This window comes from Ambystoma mexicanum, chromosome 8 (genome assembly GCF_040938575.1).
Source record: "Ambystoma mexicanum isolate Mex_15411 chromosome 8, UKY_AmexF1_1, whole genome shotgun sequence".
Taxonomy (NCBI): domain Eukaryota; kingdom Metazoa; phylum Chordata; class Amphibia; order Caudata; family Ambystomatidae; genus Ambystoma; species Ambystoma mexicanum.
This window is the reverse complement of record NC_090929.1, coordinates 1,656,276,279-1,656,297,991: the sequence shown is the minus strand read 5'-3', so window position 1 is coordinate 1,656,297,991 and position 21,713 is coordinate 1,656,276,279.

Genomic DNA, 21,713 nt, shown 5'->3' with positions numbered 1-21,713 from the left:
ATTGGCTTGGATACAGGCCCACAAACCAGGAAGGCAGTAATCACACAACAGTATGACCACTTAATTATGGATTACGGTTTATAGACATAATTTCGAAATCAAAAATTTCGAAAGTCAAAAAGTCGAAAAAAAAATGTCGAAAAAAATAATGTCGAATTTATTTTTTATGACGTTTTTTTTTCGAAATGGGGGGGGTTCCCCCCCAACCCCCGTTTTTTCTTTTTTTTTTTCTTTTTACCTATTTTTTTTATATAAACTAGAGCCCAAAAAAAAATATCGAAAAAAAAAATAATTCGACATTTTTTTTTTCGACATTTTTGATTCGACTTTTTTGACATTCGAAATTTTGTATTCGATATTATGACTGGACACCATGGATTACTGCTATTGTTTCTTGTGTTAATTGTGCTAGCATGAATTAGCTTGAAGACATAGAAGGTTGTAGATGCAAGCTCTCGTGGGTTTTAGGAAACATGCCTAGAATTAAGTGGTTTGCAGAGTACAGAAGAAGACTAGGCCACCATGATGATTATGTGCAAACTCAAAATAATTCATTGCCTTATTTTAAACTTTAGGCGACACAGTCGATTATATGTGTCTATAATTGTATGTTAATTTTTTTTTTTTTACTATGCATATTTGACAGACTTTTTATGCTATATTTTTTCTTTTATTAGCTCTTAATATTTATTATAGCGCGACGGTCGCTGCACTATAGTTAGGTGTGTAGTGAGTTCCATAGGCAATGAATTGCTAATAGCTTTTGACTGGTATCTAGTCTTTGCATCGAATGACAAAACATTGAATGCCTTACCATAGAAAAAATTGCATCGAAAAAAGCATCAAATGCATTTTTTCCAATGGTAAATGCTTTTTTTTCGATGCTTTTTTTCAGTGCTTTTTTTTCTATGGTAAGCCATTCGATGCATTGGCATTCGATGCAATGACTAGTAACCCTTTTGACTCATAGCATGAATTTGCTGAAATTTTGCAGACAATTGTGTATGCACGCCTCCACCTTCCAGACGGGAAATTGTGGGAAAGTTTAATAAATAAAAAAGTTATTAAGAAAATTAATGAAAGCAATTTTGAACTTGTCCCCATTCTTTTTCCCATAGATAAAAAGGTCAATTTTTGTCACGCCGCCCAACAAAAACTGCTGGATGGAAATGGACCAGGTCCAAAACAACTTGTGCACAAAGCATTGACTCACAATCCTTTTGTGATTTGGGGTTATTGCGTCCTGTACTTTTTAAAATATTTGATGGAGAAGGGGGTGCCAAATGGTTAGGGGCCAGCTAGTGTTTTATATTTACAATGGGCACAACAGAAGGCCGAAGGGCATGGCTAGTGACGCTGAAAAATATATAGTGAAGGCCATTCCACTGGCCATGGCCAGATACCCAGTGGACACGGCCCAAGGCCATGGCCAAAGGTGCTGAAAAATATACAGTGGGCACGGCCGAAGGTCATGGCTAGTGACGGCGAAAAAAATATAGTGAAGGCCATTCCACTGGCCATGGCCAGATACCCAGTGGACACGGCCCAAGGCCATGGCCAAAGGTGCTGAAAAATATACAGTGGGCACGGCCGAAGGTCATGGCTAGTGGCGGCGAAAAAAATATAGTGAAGGCCATTCCACTGGCCATGGCCAGATACCCAGTGGACACGGCCCAAGGCCATGGCCAAAGGTGCTGAAAAATATACAGTGGGCACGGCCGAAGGTCATGGCTAGTGGCGGAGAAAAAAATATGGTATTACAAAACCCTTGAAATTCAAAGAAAAAAATGTAGCAGAAGTGCAGTTAAGGTGACTAAACTTAAGCAAAAAAAACCTTGAAATTCAGTGCATTGGGAAACTCAGGACCGTCCTACGTCGGTGTGCTCCTGTTGCAAAGCCCAAGAGTATATATATATTATAAGAGAAGGGATTCACAATGCCATACAAAATGCCATTATGAGGGATATGGCATCATGGGGCGAGATCAACAGGATTGCGCCAAGTTACGCCGGTCCTGAGTTTCCCTGTTGCATTAGGTTTAGTCCCCTTAACTGCACATCAACTAATGTTTTTTCCTTGAATATATATTAAATTGGGTACTTTATAAGCTTGTTGCCATCATACCATCACGAAACGCAAGACAACTGGTGTGCCATCACCCCTGCCATTAAAATATGAAAATTAGCAGTGGCACCAATCAAAGAAGCTACGGAGCCGATAGATTTGATTGAGACAATATTATCCAACCTTGTGCCAGGTCAGGCCATTACTACCAGCAACGATAATGGAGTGACCGTTGTTGTCCCGTTTCAAGTCACCCAGAGTGAATATTCTCAGAGGGAGGGGGATACCCAGCTGCATAGTAGCCAAGCACCAAATGTAGTGCTGGAAGGAGAACCCAGGGGCAAATGCTTCAATGATACCAAAGATGTTGACCGGCTGGAGGCTGGAGACCATTAAAATGGTAGCGGTGTGTTGTAAAAATCCTCCTAACGTAAGATTAGAGAAGGTAACATATACTTGCTCAATGGGGGCAGCCATGGGAAGAGCATCAATTAGGAGGAAGGCATTGTAAGATTCCTGCCGAAGTCTATTTGCAGGTATCGTGCCTGTATTTGAGAATTAACCATGAATGTTCATTAATATGTGCTGCTAACTCACCTGATATTCTTTCATGTGTAGGTGGACTTATTAGAACTACTGATTACTCGATTGAATTGAGAAATGGAAACAGAATGTCACCTCTTAATCAGGAGATAGCATTTAGAGGTACAGCTAACCTTGATTCAGAAGAGTCGTTTGATTGCCCTGGTTCTACTTCCACATTTACTAATCAGGCCTGCAGAATGGGACAGCTGATAAAGGCTCTATGAGAAAAAAGAGTACAAAGAACAATAAGAGGTCTCAACCTGTTGTTACTCTTCCCCAGTTATTGCATAAGACCAGTATCAACCAGAAGACATGTGATAATACATGTGTTAATGTATTATCTTCAATAATAGATCTCAAAAGTGAGGCATTGCATTTAAGCAAGGTGCTGGATGCAATAAAAGATGGTCCGAGTACTAAATGCTGCGAGAAATGTTGATTTTCCATTGCTGCTATATTAAAGCTATCAAGCATTGCACCTAACCTCTGCCCAGCCCAACCATACCACACTCCATCGATAAATCCACCCCAATATACTCTTTTTTCATCAATAAGATCAACATGATCCGTTAGCGAACAGACACCAATGCTCAAAGCATCGCTATGTGGACTAATTTCAAGACACACACTATGGAAGACATCTCTGCTACCTGAGCATCCCTCAAGGCCACAGCGTACGTGCACAACATTATCCCTCCCTCCGTATTCATGACCCTACCAACTAAAGCACTCCTCCCTTACCTGACAATGATCAAGAGCTCCCTCACTCAAGGCACCTTTGCCTCGACCCTTAATATGGAACAAATCCTCCTGCTTCTCAAGAAACCAACACTGGACCCCAACAACCTCAGCACTTAATGCCCCATCACCTAGGTAATAACCCTGAAAAAGCAGTAGCCATGCAACTCCAACCTACACACTGAGGCCAACAATCTCCTTCAGTCCTGCCAATCTGGCTTCAGACCCAGATTTAGCATGGAAACAGCTACCATCAAGGTGATTGACGATGCCTTTAACATCCTCGATGATGGTCATACTTGCCTTCTGGTTCCCATCAACTTGTCAGCAGCATTCAACACAGTCGTCCACCAGGAGCTCATCGAAAATCTGCATTGCAGCATCGGCCTCAGTGAGAGCATCCTCAGATGGTTCAAATCGTACCTTACTAACTGCCATCAATTTGTCTAAATGTATTTCTCCAGATAACCAACTCTACCTAGTATGTGTGCAGTTCCCACAAGGACTCATCCTCTCCCTCGTGACCATCTACCTTTATGTGTAACCATTCAGAACACTCCGAGCTCCATACAACAACCACATCCACCAATACGCATTTGTGACAGACTGTTCTACCTCCAGATATCCTCAGTCAAAGACATCAACATGCTGAAGACCTGACTCACATTGACCCAGTCCTGGATGTCCAGTGTGAAGGCAAGCGTCCCCAGATAGCACGATCCTCCCCGCAATGAGAGACAATAATGGACTCTCCCAGGATGGGAAATAAGGCCAGGACAAAGTGCGGGTGAGCTTAAATGGGAGTTTATCAATCAAAATAGGGCATCCAAAGAACTCTGCAAACTCCGAGAGCGCTCTGTCTGACAATAGCAAAGACAGGCGTATATATTTACAAAAAACGTCATAAGAACCTACATGCTATAGGGGGCACAAGTTCGGGGGGTTGGGTGGCGACGACTAGCTATAGGTGCTGCTGCGATGTGGTTTGCCACGGCTGGAGGACGTCACTGGTTACCCTCGTGGGTTGGGCTGGGCCTGGCAGGTCAGCTGGGCTCATCCGGGCGGTGTTGTTGTGCCAACCGTGACCAGTGTCAGAGATGAATGTCTTTCCTGACTTTCTGCCCTAGGGCCACGCACACCGCAGTCATTCAACATTGCAATATTATCTTTCCTGGTAAATCTTCCAATAGGTTATTCTACAGGTTAATGCAACACAGGAGGAATGCACCTGGAGTGGGGTCTGTCGGCGATTCGTCAATACATGGTCACCACCATCCTGTTGACCGGGTATCAGAGGTCGTGGGGTTGGGTCTGGGGGCATGGGACAGGCGGTCTATGTTATCATGTCTTGTTAGAAGTCATTATGGATGTGCTCTTGTGATGTTGCCATAATATTGGGTGTCCTAATTTTACAGGGGCCATTAACCTAGGGTGGGCCAGCGGGTTGTGGAGTCTAAGAAAGGGCGCCTTTAGATCTGTGTTTTAAGGCCGGGGTTTACTGCTGGGTTGTAAATAATTCAGGTGGCAGGCTGTGGCCTTGTGTGCTGCGGGGGAATGCGAATGCTTGAAGAGGCTCCAGCCGAATTGGGGGAGGTGGAGCAGTGCGGCACAGGCCTCTGCTTTTTCGTCTGGTAGGCTTCACTGGGAGGAAGGGGGAATGGCCTTACATGTGCTCACAAAGGTATTTTCCTTGTGTGTTGCAGACTTTAGGAGGAAGAGACATAAACATTCATATAATATACAATACTCATTAAGTCTTTCCAAAGCTCACGTTTTTGACATTGCTAGTGACATCCATATGGCCAGGTTGAGCACATTACTTGTACACTACGTTTTTAGCAATTATAACATTTTGTTATAGCTTATACATACACAGTAAGTGAGGTAGTAGTAAGGTTGGTGGAGCACGCAGGAACAACCCGCCACTGCGACTGGCGGCAGTGGCACATAGTGGGCTCGGACACACATATGGTGCATTTTTCGTGCACCCCTTACATGAGCCCTCAGTATGGTTGCATTTTGTCTTCCTTTGCACTCTAGCAGCATTAGTTCAGTTTCGGCGCGGGACTGTGGGGTGCAGTCTTTTCGATAACACACATAACATGAAAAACCAACGGGATGCTTTTACCATTTGCGCATAGCTACAGGGGTGTGGGTGCTTTATCCCTAATGTTATATGAGCACCCATCCTGCCATTTTCATATATTTTACAGGTTTTTTAGTCAGAGAGGTTGTGGAGAGAACGCTTTCATCAAAGGTGGTTTGCTCATTAGTATTTGGGGACTTTGCTTTTGTCAGGGGACCATTGTACAGTTATTTTCCACCCAGGCCCTGCTGGCCGGGTCATGCTGGAAACAGTGATACACTGCGGAAGGTGAAATGTTACAGTGTTGGTATCTAACACTAGCTCATGTCCGTCTGCTCGTGGGAACGGGCTCTTGGCGGATCTGCCAGGGAGCTGTGGCCACAGGGATAAGTGATACTCTCCACGGGTGGGGGCCGTGCGGCGGTGCGCAGGGCTCAAGCCATTTTTATTATACAAAATGGTTTCCAGGGTCTAGCTAAATTGAACAGGTTTGGCCAATGTCTTCAGCCAGTGCCCCACCCACCACCTGGGCCCTGGTGGCAGGAAGGACACCCGGTGAGCCATGAACCTCACCGGGGGAGAAGAGGCATGGGAGGGGGGTCTCCTGGACCAGTCCTCCCATACATTTCCCCCCTTTCATTACTTAGTTAACGAATACTTTAAATCCTCCAACCTCCTGCACTCTTCCTCATCAGCTATAGCGTCATCCCATGCAGGGGTGCCTTTTATGGGCATCCATGCCCTGCACACCCCTCGCAGGCTTTTACCTCTCCTAGCATATTCATCTGGGGTACAGGTCAGGTATATACAAGCGCTATCCCCTTCTAGGTCCACCCACAATTCCTCGTACCATTCGAGTACCCGGGGCTCTTTAATTGTAGTGTGCCATAGCTTATCCACTATATCCTTGTCATGGTACATGGGCACCATCTGGAATCTTGACGTGTAATCTGTACCCGTTTGTACCTGTGCTTCCTGCATAGTTTGTATTGTACTGTGTGCGTTGCCCATTGTCACCTTCATCATTGCACCATTCGGCACTGCGTTGGCACAACATCGAAGACCCACCTGGCATAGGCAGAAAATGAAAAGGAGGAACACTACAGCCGGCATCAAAAGCTTGACAGTCATTCCCAGCCATGATGGGACCCAGGAGAAGATATTGTCGAACCATGTACTTTCTTCTGCTCCACCTTCCATTCTCATTCTTTCTCCTAGGCTATGTACTGCTTCAATCACATGGGACAGGGAGCCGTTATCTGCGTCTTCAGAAGGTACGAAAGTGCAGCAGGCACTTCCAATTTTTCAGCAAACACCTCTGTCCATTGCTGTCAACAGGTCCAAGACATACCTGTTCTGCATGGTTATTAGCCGCAGTGCTCGTAGTTCTACTTTTATTACGTTAAACCCTTCTTCAGTATCATTTGCCAATTGGATCAGTTCCCAACGTGTGATTTGGAGCCACTTTGCATTTGCTCGCGCCTGGATGCTTGGGATGAGTGAGGCGAAGAATGTTTCTGCAGAGCTGAATAATCGATATCTATCTGGGATCTGTGCCAGCAGTTCTGATGATGCTTTTGATATGTAGTTCGATGACCGTCTGTTTCGGGACAGCGCCCCTTCCTTGTTTCCGGAGGACAGGACATATACTTGTGATTCTGCAGTTGGTGGGCCCCACTCTGTTGAGATTTTCATCGCGTCTGCTTGCCCCCATCAATGTGGCTTTCCGGTATTACCATTAGCGCGGAGTGCAGGGTGGCCAATGAACAGCTGCCGCCCCAGGATTGTGGGAGGTGCAGGTATGCTTGGTTGCCACATACCCAATAGGTATCCATTAGGGCCGCTGTCCCTTTTCTCATATCTGGGATGGTGAGGGTCTTGTTACAGTTTTTGTTTGCCCCCATGGTGGTTCTCCCGTCTCCCTTGAAACACAGTTCATAGTTTATTTCTTTCTGCAGCTTGAAGGGTTTTTCGATGGCCGTTACCCAAGTCAATTTTGAGATGTGTTCCTTCCATATGGGTGTGCATGTCTCTTCTATCCATTGCAGTTTCTCTGGTGCCACACCCCGCAGTGCTTCAGCCTTGCACATTATTTCTTCGTCCTTCCACTTGTTGTCCGAAAAAAGTGTCCTTTGTATTATAAAAAATGGCTCCTCCAAACAGACCACTCCTACTGCCTTTGGGTAACAGGTCTTTTCGTTCTGCAGCATCCTGAAAGTTACCTCATGTGCCTGGAAGGTGTTCTTAATTCTGCACAACGTGAGATGAAGGAGACACTGGGCATCGACAATAAGCAACTCTTTCGGTAACAATACTTTGGGTGTACCTGAAGCATGGGGAATGAGGGAGCAGACATAACAGCTCTCGTTCGTTGTTTGCTTAGCCGTTGCACTCATATCCGCATACCATTTATTTGTCTGGTGGGGATGTCATGGGTCTTCCATTTTGTCTAATCCTAACCCATAATATTCATCATATTTCCTCCTCCCCGCCTCCCTTTTCGGCCTGTTATTCCTTTTTCTAAGGTATTTCCCGGTCTCATGGGCGATGGACAGTGTGGGCCCCCCTTTTTCCCTCTCCCCCCCTTTGCTCAATTATCATATAATAGTTCATATCTCGCTGTCATTTCTTCATCCCTCTTCTTTATGCTATCTGGCAGTGTGTTTTTGGTTACGGGAGTGGGCCTGCTGGTGGGGGTGTTATATAACCAGGATATAGCAGAGGGGTTACGATCATTTAGACTGCGGGCATTGTAATTAGATACCATTGGTGGGGAAAGTGTGTAATTAGATACCTTCGGCGGGGAAAGTGTGCTGTTTTGCATTTTTCCCTGCAGACCTTCATTTTGCGAGATAGCAACATTGGATGGTGTCGTGTAATATCCCCATACCAGTTTAGTTCCATCCCATAACAAAAAATCACCTTCTTTAGTATTTACAATTGTTGTTTCATTTGTCACATTAGTCCCGTTGATCCCTCCCCCCTCGTTCATCTCGATAGAGATGAACGCTATGAACCAATACGTAACCAGGCCAAACATAATTGTAAAAAATAATGTAATGCATATCGACAATCCACACTCATACAAATAACTACATCTCTCAGCTAAAAATTCTCTATATCTAATAAATCTATCCGTTGCAGGCTGCCCGTTAGTTGCCATGGTATTTCCTGTTTGAGATATAAAAGTGCATTGAGTGCATGCATGTAAACATTTTGTTGGCACTACCAGTGCCAAGATATCATGGAAGGGGAATGGAAGTGGGTAGGGGGGTGGGGATGTACAGACAAGGGAGCAGACACTATACATTTTTATCACATTAGTATTTACACATAAGTCCATATATAGATATATATTTTTTTTTCAATCTTTTCATCTTTATAGATACCTTTAAATGTAATGGTTCTCCTCATCAACTTTCTCAATCAGGTGCATTTCCGTCACACACATGTTCACATTCACTCATTATTTTCATTTGTATTGTTTGCTGTTGTCTGTGCCCCCTCATCCACCTCCTACCGCACACTATTATATGCTCTTCGTACATCCGCCAAGTGTATCCAGTACTTAAGGCCTTCACTTTTACAGCCGTAGGAGTACAAAATACCACCTCATATGGTCCGTGGAACCGTGGTGCATTCCACCGACGCACAAAGCTCCGGACATAAATGAACTCTCCCGGCACCAGTTGTACCGGTGTTTCAGGTTCCGTAAGGGACTCCGTTGTGTTCCCTTCTTCCCTTGTGAATGGTGGGGAGAGCTGCTTTGATATTGCACGCGCTGCCCCAGTTAGCTTTTTTAGGTAGTCTGTGAACTCATCTCCCAATATCGCAGCGCTTCTGTGCGCGTCTGAATGTTGGCGCAGTGGGGAATGTGCTGTGTGCATTCGCCTCCCGGTCACTATTTCGTGCGAAGACAAATGGTGGTCCTTGCTTGGCTGATTTCTCAGCTCAAACAGCGCAAGGGGCAAACAGTAAATCCAGTTCTTCTTTAATGAGAAGCACAATTACGATAATTTTCCTTTTAACAGGCCGTTCATCTTTTCTACCACGCCATTACTTTGAGGATGATAAATCAAGCACAATTTATGTTTTATTCCCAATAGTGTCGTTACTTCTTTGAAGAGCTCGTTCACAAAGTGAGTGCCGTTGTCTGAGCGAACTACGTCACAAATCCCCCAGCGCGGGAATACTTCCCTTACTAGGAATTTTGTAGCGCTTTTAGCAGCAGGTCGTGCACATGGGCCTCCTTCCACCCCCCTCGAAAATGGACATACAACCACAATCATGTAGCGTGCCTCATTGCACCTTTCTCCCATGTCTGCGTAGTCAATGTGTAGCTCTTTGAATGGCCCAATAGGTTTTGGAATTATTCCCCTGAGTGTACTTAATGTCATTCCCGAGTTGTATATCTGGCATGTTGTGCACTCCATTGTCAATCTAGATATGTGCTCCTGAAGACAGGGCACGAACCACTCCTCTTGTATCTCTGCTGCAATGTGTTGTTTCGTGTTGTGTGCTGGGAAGTGTAATTGTTGAAACGCTATTTCTAATAGTTTTACTGGCATTACCACTTTTCCTGAGTTATTTTGTCGCCAGAGTAAGTCTGTTGCTGATTGGCTGCACCCTCGTTTTACCCACATCATCTTTTCATCGCCACTTGCTCCTTCCTGTAATTCTAGTATTTGTGATATGGGCATCGCATTGTATCCTTCTGGGAGCTCTTCGTTTGTCTTATGCTGCAGCATGTACTCACCTGTTTCATGTTTTTCAAAGTATGAAGCTTCCTTGGCAGCAGCGTCCGCTGCCGCGTTCCCCAAAGACACAACGTCTGTGTTGGACGTATATGCTTGGCACTTCATTATTGCTACCACTGTTGGGTCTTTTAGGGCCTCAATTAACTCCTTCAGCAATTCTGCATGCTGCACTGGAGTCCCATCTGCTCTTCGAAACCCCCTCCCCCCCCATCTTGCCAGACCTCCATGTACTGTTGTCGTCATGTAAGCTGAATCTGTGTATATTGTTACTGCACAACCTCTAGCGGCATGTAGTGCTTCTATTAAGGCAATTAGTTCCGCTGCCTGTGCTAAGAAATGGGATGGAAGGCGATACTGCACTAGTGTCTCATACTCTCCTTCTTCCAACCTCACCACCGCCAACCCCACATGTTTCTCTCCCGTGTCCATGTCAATTGATGCTGACCCATCCACAAAGTATACCTCCCCCTCGCTCAGGGCATTCTCGCACACCACCGTGTCCTCCCCTGTTTCCCCTGTGCAAGTCGCACAATTGTGTTCCTGCATGTCCTCCAGTGTGCATGCTTCTGTAATAAATGTTGCCGGATTCACTGTCCTGCATCGTACCACATTGATATTGGCGCTCGACAATATTATCTCATAGGCAGTTGCTCGCTGTGTGGTCAGTGTACTTTTTGATCTTTCAAGTATTGCAAATAATGAATGTTCCACAAACAATGTGACAGGGCATCCCATTACTATTGTGGCACTTTTCTCAATGGCGAACGTGGCGGCGGCGAGAGATTGCTCGCACGCGAAGTGTCCTTGCATCACCGCATCCAAGGTGCCACTATAGTAAGCCAATGGTTTGTGTCCTAGAGAAGTCTTTTGTGTCAGTACAGCGGTCATGAGTGTTTCCTTACAATGTGAAAATAGGAAAAACTTGCGTTCATAATCAGGGTTGGCGAGTACTGGAGCACTCGAAATCAATTCTTTTAGTGACTTGAATGAGTCACTCATCTCTTCTGACCATTCTATTTTTCTGTTCTCGTGTTGTCCCTCCTTGAGTGCTTGCAGTAATGGTCTCGTGTAGGCTGCATAATCTAATATCCATGCTCTGCAATAATTGCACATTCCCAGGAATTTCTGCATCTCCTTCACTGTTGTGGGTTCTCTTACTGATCTTATGGCTTATACCCTGTCAGGGATTATTCTCTTTCCGTCTTTCGATATCAGCTGCCCTAAGTATAAGACCTCTTTCTGACAGTATTGTAGCTTTTCCTTGTCCACTTTGTACCCCTTGTTTGCCAGCAGTGACAGGAGTGTTACTGAGTCTTTTCTGCACGTTTCTTCATCCTGTGCGCAGACGAGCAGATCGTCTAAATACTGAATGTTTGTGCTTTCAACTGATAAATTACCCAGGTCTTCGTGTAGTATGCGGTTGTTTATACTTGGGCTCTCACAGTATCCCTGTGGTAATCTGCAATGTTCGTATCTCTTTCCCCCTAAGGTGAATGCTGTCAGGTATGTGCTTTCTTCAGCCAAGGGGACGGAGAAGAATGCGTTTTTCAAATCGACCACTGTAAAATGTGGTGCCGTTTTTGGGATACTGCACAATATTGAAGCAGGGTTCGGGACTAAAGGGAACTCTTTCTGTATGACGTCATTTAAGGGGCGCAAATCCTGGATCATCCTCCAAGCCCCTCCCTTTGCTTTTTTAATTTGGTAGATACAGGTGTTGCATGGTGAGTTTGAAGGCACTATTATTCCCTGAGCTAATAATGCACTTATTGTCTCTTTTATTCCATCCTCCGCCTTGCGGGACAATGGATATTGCTTTACTCGGGCAGGATAGCCCCTTGTTTGAGTTTTATGACCACTGGCGTCACTCCATGCAACAACCCCACATCATGGGGGCCTGTTGTCCACAAATTTTCTGGCACCAGTCGCATGTCATCGTCAAAAAATGACGGTGGTGTTCCCACTACTGCCATCAATTGAACGGGAATTTGCCTAGCCTGAATCAAAATGTCACGGCATTGCTTTGCTATTTCCATTATTATTTCACCATCATTGTCTGAATCAGAGAAGAGATCCTCATCAGATAAGTCTCGTAGGGCAATATTGGCGTTGACGCACAGCACAGAGCGCCATTCACATCCATCTATGTCCATCCCAATTACTGCAATCCTTTTTGCTGATACCTGTACAATCCTTTTTGCTGAGACCCTGGTGCTATGTCTGGGTGCACTATTGGGCGGAAGATAAATTCCGCGGGTATTCTCCAATCCAGCTTTTTTAGCTCAGGAACTACTTGGGCCAGTGTTTTCAAACCTTCAATAAACATTCTTTCATCCACTGGCAGGCCGCGTATTTCCGGAGCAGTTGTTTGAGCCTGTACTACCAGCATTACACGTAATGGGTAAATTCCTGGTGTTGAACACACTATTCCTCTTTCTGTGAATGATATTGTCATGTTAAGCTTGCTAAGAAGATCCCTCACCAGCAGGTTTATTGGCGATTGTTCGTAATACAGTAAGGGTGTTTTTACAGTTTTACCCCCTACTGTCACGTCCAAAGCTTCTGTATAAGGAACTTCAATTACAGCCGCAGAGAACCCCTGCGTCTCTAACTTCCGGTTAGATAACAGAAACCAGCCCTCCCTAATACATGATTTCTCCGCTCCCGAATCCACCATGAATATGAACTGCTTGTCTCCTATCTGCGCCCCTACCAATGGTTCCTCTGCTGCATCGTAGGTGGTAGATAGGACAGGACACGCAAGTGTTCTCTGTGGGCTGTCCAATGCGGGGTGTCCCATAGCCCCCCCCTGGTTGAACACACTACCTGAAACTACTGATACACCACTATAGGGGGCTGGTGCTGGGGCTCCATTTGCTGTTGTCACGAAAGGGTTGCCTGGGGTGTAGTGCATAGTGTCATTGTTTTGCGGGTGATTCTGCGTTCTGTATTGGTGTCCTTGCCATTGTTCAGGGTACCCCTGCCCCGGGTCCCTTTGTTGTTGTCCCATTGGGAGGCCATATGGGCTCCCCGGATGAGGATGGCCATAGTGTTCTACCTCCGGAAACCGGTTGTTTGGTCTACTTCTGCACTCTCTTGAAAAGTGCCCCCACCTCCCGCAGTTCCAACAACTTCCTTGTGCACCCCTGGGACCCTGCCATCCATTTCCTCCCATTCCCCCATACCCTTGTCCACCCCCTCTTCGACCCCTGTACCCACCTCGTCCCCCTCGAGGGGCCCACTGTAACGCTCACCTGGTTCCCACGGAGGCGCAGCGTCGACGGCGCAGAACTCTGAAGATGGACAGGAAGGGCCCCTCTATTCTGGCTTCCCTGGCTCGTTGGATACCCTCCTTAGGGTTTGGAAGGATGAGCTCTCCATCCTGCTTCTGATGCAGGGGTGCGTTGAAACCCAGTTACTTCACTGGATTGAGGATTGATGGGAGTTCAGGTAAGCTTGACTGTTCAGGTAAGGCGCTGTAAAAGTTCTGTTCAAAAGTTCAAGCTTAATAATAATGTTCGTTGTCTAATTGCAGCAAGCGCTAATGCTTATGTCTTTTTCCCCTTAGGGGCCGGGGTTCGGAGTGCCGGAGATATGGCGCCGACCCGAAGTGAAACAGTTCTGGATGAGCGCTCAGGTAATGTCTTTGCATTCGCTCATTCAATGTCTTTGTCTTTTTTCCCCCATAGGGGCCGGGGTCCGGAGATGCCAGGAAGCGGCAGGACCCGAAATGCAGTGGGAATAATCCAACAGGTAAGACTTAAAAGGAAACTGAGCTTTTCTTATTCCTTTTCTCCCTCTCACCTTTGTTCTTGTCTTTTTTCCTCTAGGCGCCGGGGCATAGCTGAATCCGGAAGATCGCTGCTGAAGATGGAAGCGCCTTGCAAAGGTGGGTAAAATGCAGCGCTGCAGCGATCGAAACAAGATGCCTTTGAAATGATGTCTTCCTTTACAGGGCCATTGGAGAAATGACTCCGGGATGGAGATTAAGCAGGTAAGGGCTTTTCTTCTCCTATTCTCTTCCTTTCTCCCCTTGCAGGTGTTCCAGGGTGCTGGCAGGCGTGGCTGAAGTCAGGATGCAGGAGCTGACACGGTGAGCGTCCAGCTGCTAGGTGCAGAACAACGCGAAGCACGTGTGGCTGTTCGGGTGGGGTTTAAATAGCCTTGGAAGAAGTTCCTGGTATGTATCCTTCCACCAATCAGGTATGTATCCATCCCCGACCACACCCGGGTGGTGAAGTAGTCCTACAGGTAAAGTAGTCCCATTCAGGCCTCAAGAGGGCCTGAATGAAGCAGCAAGGTCTGCATCAGGTAAGTGTGCACCCAAGCACTTAAACACATATCCTCTTCTATGAGCCTGGCGCCTAAGGCGCCAGGACTGGGGTCCGCTATGAGCCTGGTGCCTAAGGCGCCAGGACTGAGTCCAAAGGGCCCCGACTTGGGCCCGCTGAGACTTCCCTGGGGAAAATGATGTCTGCCTCTGGGGTTGCTGGGCCCGGCCTGGCTCCTTGGAGGTAGGCATCATGACAGTACCCCCCCTCAAGGCCCCTCCCAAGGTCTTTTCCTCCGGGGGTTTTGGTTTGTGCAGGAATCTTCGATGGAATCGTTGAATTAATCGTGGTGCGTGAACATAGTTACTGGGTTCCCAAGATCTTTCCTGAGGTCCATATCCTTTCCAATCAACAAGATAGAAGAGTTTCGACTTAACTATCTTGGAATCTAAAATGTCTTTCACTTCGAATTCTAATTCTCCATCAATTTGGACAGGGCCTGGGGGCTCAGACAGTCTGGTTCCAGGTTGTACTGGTTTTAGAAGAGATGCGTGAAAAACGGGATGAATCCGCATGTTGGATGGTAAATCGAGTTTAAAGGCCACTGGGTTGATAATAGCTTTGATGGGGTAAGGCCCAATGAATCTGGGATTAAAAGTTTGCTGACCCTTGAGGGGTAGATGTTTAGTTGCTAGCCATACCTGATCTCCTACTTGGTAAGGAGGAGTTTTACTTCGGTGCAAATCAGCGTTTTCTTTATACTTTTTCTTGGCTTGCTATAAGTGGGTTGTAGCTTCTTTGAAGGCTTGGGTTATTGTGGAATGTAGGTGATTTACTGCAGGCATCTCCAGGGTCAGAGGTGGATCTAGGTCAGAGGTCCGAGGATGGTGACCATACAGGGTATAAAAAGGGGTCTGTCCGGTTCCAGAATGCACTGAATTGTTGTATGCATATTCTGCAATCCAAAGGATGTCTTTCCAATTTAACTCGGATTGGTGTAACATGCACCGCAGATATTGCTCGAGAGCCTGATTGGTTCTCTCTGTTTGTCCGTCGGTCTGGGGGTGGTGGCTGGTGGATAACCGCACGTCTATTTGTGGTAGTTGGCAACATTTCTTCCAAAAGTGGGAGATAAATTGACTTCCACGGTCTGAGACTAATATGGAAGGGAAACCATGTAACCGCACTATATTTTCCATAAATTCCTTGGCCAAGGTGGAAGCTGACGGCAATCCTTTTAAAGGGATAAAATGGGCCATTTTGGAGAATAGATCCACTATTACGAGAATCGTGTTGTAACCACCACAAGGAGGCAGGTCAGTTATAAAGTCCATTGACAAGGTGTGCCAAGGTGCTGGTGGAATGTCCAAAGGTTGAAGTAGGCCGGCTGGCCTTTTCTTTTGACTCTTATTTTGGGCACAGATTCCGCAAGACAACACAAATGACTTTATGTCTTTTCTCCAAGAAGGCCACCAGAAGTGGCGTTTGATCTTTTCTTCTGTTTTCCCGATACCGGGGTGTCCTTCCATTAATGATTCATGATGACGGGTAATGACAAGTTCCTGCAATTCTTTACTTGGCAGAAATAACCGCTCTTGGAAGTAGGGTAAATCATCCTTAACGGTGTAGTGAGGACCCTTTTGACTCCATTCCAGTAAGGCAGAAGAGTCAAAAAGCTGTTTTACTTGGGCTTTGATGTCCTCAATGGTTTGCAATGAAGTCAAGCCCAGAATTCTTTGTTCCGGTATGATTGGCACAGGTTCTAAACTCGAATTGGGTTCTTCCATGCCTATCCGGGATAAGGCATCTGCCTTACCATTCTTGCAGCCAGGGCGATAGGTAATTACAAAATCAAATTCCGCAAAGAATAAAGCCCATCGGAGTTGTCGCGAAGATTGAGCTTTGGCCGTCTTTGAATACTGCAAATTTCTGTGGTCCGTAATTACGGTGATGGTGTGTCTTGCACCGAGAAGATAGTGACGCCAAGCCTTGAAAGCTGATTTAATAGCCAGTAGTTCTTTGTCGGTAATTGCGTAATTGAGTTCAGGTGGAGAGAATTTTCTGGACCAAAAGGCTACAGGGTGTAGTTGGTTAGTTTCTGGGTCTCTTTGCGACAGGACAGCTCCCATGGCCGAACTGGATGCATCGGTTTCCACGATGTAAGGGAGATCTGGGCGCGGGTGCTTAAATACAGGTGCAGAGGTGAATTTGGTTTTCAGGTCCTGAAAGGCTTGTTCAGCCTCAAGAGTCCATTCAAAGCGTTTATTTTTCTTTAGGAGAGCTGTGATGGGTTGAACAGTTCGAGAAAATTCCGGGATGAACCTTCGATAGAAATTGGCAAAGCCAAGCATGCTTTGCACTCCCTTCACAGAGCTAGGAGATGGCCATTTGAGAATGGCGTCCACTTTCCGCGAGTCCATTCGGATTCCTTGAGGTGTCAGAATGAATCCGAGAAACTCCACTTCTGTGGTATGAAAAACGCATTTTTCGAGCTTGGCAAATAATTTGTGCTGGCGCAATTTCTCAAGAACTGCCCTAACATGGTTTCTGTGATCAGATTCTGAGGAGGAATACACCAGGATGTCGTCAATATAAACGATGACACAAACATCGATAAGTTCCCGAAGAACATCATTCATGAAGTACTGAAAGGCGGCAGGTGCGTTGCACAAACCGAAGGGCATTACTTGATATTCGAAGAGCCCAAATTTGGTGCGGAATGCAGTCTTCCACTCGTCGCCCTCTTTTATACGTACCAGGTGGTAAGCTCCTCGGAGATCTAGCTTGGTGTATACACGTGCATCTTTTACTTGGTCGATAAGCTCAGGTATCAGCGGCAAAGGGTAACGATTCTTAATCGTTATCTGATTTAGGGCGCGGTAGTCAATACAGGCCCTAAGGTCTCCTTCCTTTTTAAGTACGAAGAACAAAGCAGAAGAGACTGGTGACTTTGATGGGCGAATGAAGCCATTGGCCAGGTATTGATCCAAATACTGGCGCAAATGCAGGTTCTCAGGTTCAGTAAGAGCATAAATCCTACTACAAGGTAGTTGTGCATTGGGTACCAAGTCGATTTGGCAATCGTAAGATCGATGGGGAGGTAAGGTGTTAGCCTGCTCTTTCTGAAAAACGTCTTGGAATTCTTGGTATTCAGATGGTAGCTGTACAGGGGTGGAAGTTACAGAGGCTAGACCCATAGCTGGATTCCTTGGGTAACAGGTTGGTTCACAATCAGGAAAAGTTATCTTCTTTGCTCGCCAGTCTATTCTAGGATTATGTGTTTCTAACCAAGGGATACCAAGAAGTACTTGAAATTGTGGGGCCTTGATCACATCAAACACGATTGCTTCCCGATGTCCGTCCTGACCCACCAGAGTGATTTCAACTGTGGAATGCGTTACAGGCCCTGAGGCTATTTCGGTTCCATCAACTGTAGTAATTACATCTTGGGTTACTTTCGGGCGGAGAGGAAGCTTAATCCTGGAAGCCAATTCACGGTCTATGTAATTTCCAATAGCTCCACTGTCTATGTATGCTTTTATAGCATGCAACTGCTGAGGCTGTTTTGGGTTCACAAGCACCATTGGCATGACAAAATGCGAGGTCAAAGAGTTTGTTTTCAAGCTCGGCAAGTGGACCCCTATGCTTGTCGGGCTAGGTCGTTTCCCGAACCAGGTGTCAATAACTCGTTATCAGTGGCTCCAACCACCTTCTTGGGTGGTCTAACTGGACAACTTTGAAGAAAGTGACCGGAAGTTCTGCAATACAGACAAAGTTGCATTTGTCGCCTTCTCTCTCGTTCCTTCTGCGTTAATGGTCCTTTAACACTGCCAATTTGCATAGGTTCGGAAACGTCAGTACTCTTGGAGTTAACGTGGGTCTTGATAGGTACTCTGGTTTCATACTTGAGCCGATCTGCTTTTCTATTTTGAAGTCTGTGATCAAGTTGAACCACTAGGTCTATGTAGTCTACGCAGGCCTGGGGTGGATCTACTATCTGAGCTATAACATCTTTAAGCTCTCCGCGCAGGCCTCGATGAAACAATGTGATCCTTTTATTTTCAGGCCATCCGGTTTCCACAACTAGTCTATTAAAGGTGGCGATATAGGACAAAAGATCCTGATTACCTTGTCGTAAGGATAGCAGTTCGTTGTCAAGGGCCTGTCCCTGCGAGTGTCGAGCGAACAATCTTTCCATGCTGGCCTGGAAGCCCTGGAAATCCCGGAGAATGGGATCATCCTGATTTACCAATGGAATAGACCAATCGGCAGCACAGCCACTGAGGTAAGATAGTACAAAGGCTACTTTGGTCTGGTCGTTGGGGAAGGCCCCGGGCCTGCATAAAAAGTGTAAACGGCATTGGTTCATAAAAACGGCATATTTCTTGGGATCCCCCGCAAAACGTTCCGGCGGGGCCAAAGGCATGTGTCCAGGTAGATTGATTTGTACCGGGTTATTCGAACCCATTGTTGTAGAAATATCTCCGGAAACAGGTAAAGGAGTGTGCTCTGCCTGGCCCTGCAATAACCTTTTGGCCAGTTGATTAGTTCCCTTCTGAGAGCATTAGTCTCCTGGCGGGCTGAGTGCACTTCTGCCCGTAATTCCCCTAAAAGATGGGCCAGCTGATTTGTCTCGGAAGTCTCCATAGCACCCAGGTGGGAAATTATGGTATGGCTTTGCGTTCTGTAACGCTCACCTGGTTCCCACAGAGGCGCGGCGTCGAAGGCGCAGAACTCTGAAGATGGACAGGAAGGGCCCCTCTATTCTGGCTTCCCTGGCTCGTTGGATACCCTCCTTAGGGTTTGGAAGGATGAGCTCTCCATCCTGTTTCTGATGCAGGGGCGCGTTGAAACCCAGTTACTTCACTGGATTGAGGATTGATGGGAGTTCAGGTAAGCTTGACTGTTCAGGTAAGGCGCTGTAAAAGTTCTGTTCAAAAGTTCAAGCTTAATAATAATGTTCGTTGTCTAATTGCAGCAAGCGTTAATGCTTATGTCTTTTTCCCCTTAGGGGCCGGGGTTTGGCGTGCCGGAGATATGGCGCCGACCCGAAGTGAAACAGTTCTGGATGAGCGCTCAGGTAATGTCTTTGCATTCGCTCATTCAATGTCTTTGTCTTTTTTCCCCATAGGGGCCGGGGTCCGGAGATGCCAGGAAGTGGCAGGACCCGAAATGCAGTGGGAATAATCCAACAGGTAAGACTTAAAAGGAAACTGAGCTTTCCTTATTCCTTTTCTCCCTCTCACCTTTGTTCTTGTCTTTTTTCCTCTAGGCGCCGGGGCATAGCTGAATCCGGAAGATCGCTGCTGAAGATGGAAGCGCCTTGTAAAGGTGAGTAAAATGCAGCGCTGCAGCGATCGAAACAAAATGCCTTTAAAATGATGTCTTCCTTTTCAGGGCCGTTGGAGAAATGACTCCAGGATGCAGATTTAGCAGGTAAGGGCTTTTCTTCTCCTATTCTCTTCCTTTCTCCCTTTGCAGGTGTTCCAGGGTGCTGACAGGCGTGGCTGAAGTCAGGATGCAGGAGCTGACACGGTGAGCGTCCAGCTGCTAGGTGCAGAACAACGCGAAGCACGTGTGGCTGTTCGGGTGGGGTTTAAATAGCCTTGGAAGAAGTTCCTGGTATGTATCCTTCCACCAATCAGGTATGTATCCTTCCCCGACCACACCCGGGTGGTGAAGTAGTCCTACAGGTAAAGTAGTCCCATTCAGGCCTCAAGAGGGCCTGGATGAAGCAGCAAGGTCTGCATCAGGTAAGTGTGCACCCAAGCACTTAAACACATATCCTCTTCTATGAGCCTGGCGCCTAAGGCGCCAGGACTGGGGTCCGCTATGAACCTGGTGCCTAAGGCGCCAGGACTGAGTCCAAAGGGCCCCGACTTGGGCCCGCTGAGACTTCCCTGGGGAAAATGATGTCTGCCTCTGGGGTTGCTGGGCCCGGCCTGGCTCCTTGGAGGTAGGCATCATGACACCCACTCTTGCCACTGCGGACCTCCGTTCTGCTCCTGCTCGTTTCACTGCCTCTGTCCTGCTCCTGTCCAATTTGTTGCCATCCTCCCTTGTATTACTACCAGCCCCTCCTCCTCATCATCTCCCTCCCTGCTGTGTGGGAGCGGCTACTGCCGCGGCGACCTTCACCATCTTTGTCTGTACTAGTTTCGCTTTGTCTGCCAATCTTCTCTGCGCCACCTCCTTCTCCCTTTCTTTTGTTCGTTTACAGTGGTGAACTATTATGCTCTGAATTTCGGGCCAACCTTTTGCTTCAATACCTGCTATTTTGTCAAGTGCTTTTTGCACCTCTTTTGGGAGCCCCCTTTTTATTATAAAATAAAATAATGATGTTGACTGATACCAGGGCGTGCCCGTTTCTGTTCTCCACATCTCTTGTACTCGAAAAATGTAATCCATAGCATCTTCCCCGTCATTCATTGTACATTGCATTACTGACTGTAAATCTGAAAACGTTTCCCGCAAGGCATACCACACCCTGGCACGTACTGTATTGAAAGAGGCACCATCATGACGATCTCAGTCTAACATTACTCCCGGGAAGCCAGCTTTTACCCATACTCTGTCAGCTTGATCTCCAACTGCTGATACTAGCAAACTCTTCACGTCACCTATTGCTAGAGGTACCCCGGCTGTGTTTTTCTCAAAGGCATATATCCACTTGCTTGCCCCTCCTGATAGCGGGGGCAATAATTTTAACAAATTGGTCTTGTCCATCTGAGCCCAGGGTATGTAATTCGTCCTCCCTCCTCCTCTATGTATCAATGGGAGTTGTAGCTTCCCTTTGTCGTTGTATCTGTACTCATCCTTACTCCCGATTTTCCTAATGACGCCATTTTTCCCAATCTGTTCCTTAGTCGCCCTGTCCACTCCTCGTCCATTGTTCTCATTGAGCATGCGCCATCCAACTCCTCGCTTTCCCCTCCCATTGCCACACTTAGCCTTTCACCTTCTTCTAAGTCATCCCCTATATCGCACAATAGCTCCTCTCTGCCTCCTGTGGTCCTTATCTCATCACCAGTACACCCCTCTCTTCCCTCTAGTTCAATTATCCGTGTTGGTTCTTCTTCTATCCTAAACAGTAACTCTCCTTTTTTCCATCCATCTCCAAATGTCCTATTCTCACTCTGCGCTCCTGATGCAGGCTCTGATCTAGCGGTGCGGATTGCAGTCCGCTCACATATACTTTTAATTCTTGAGAGT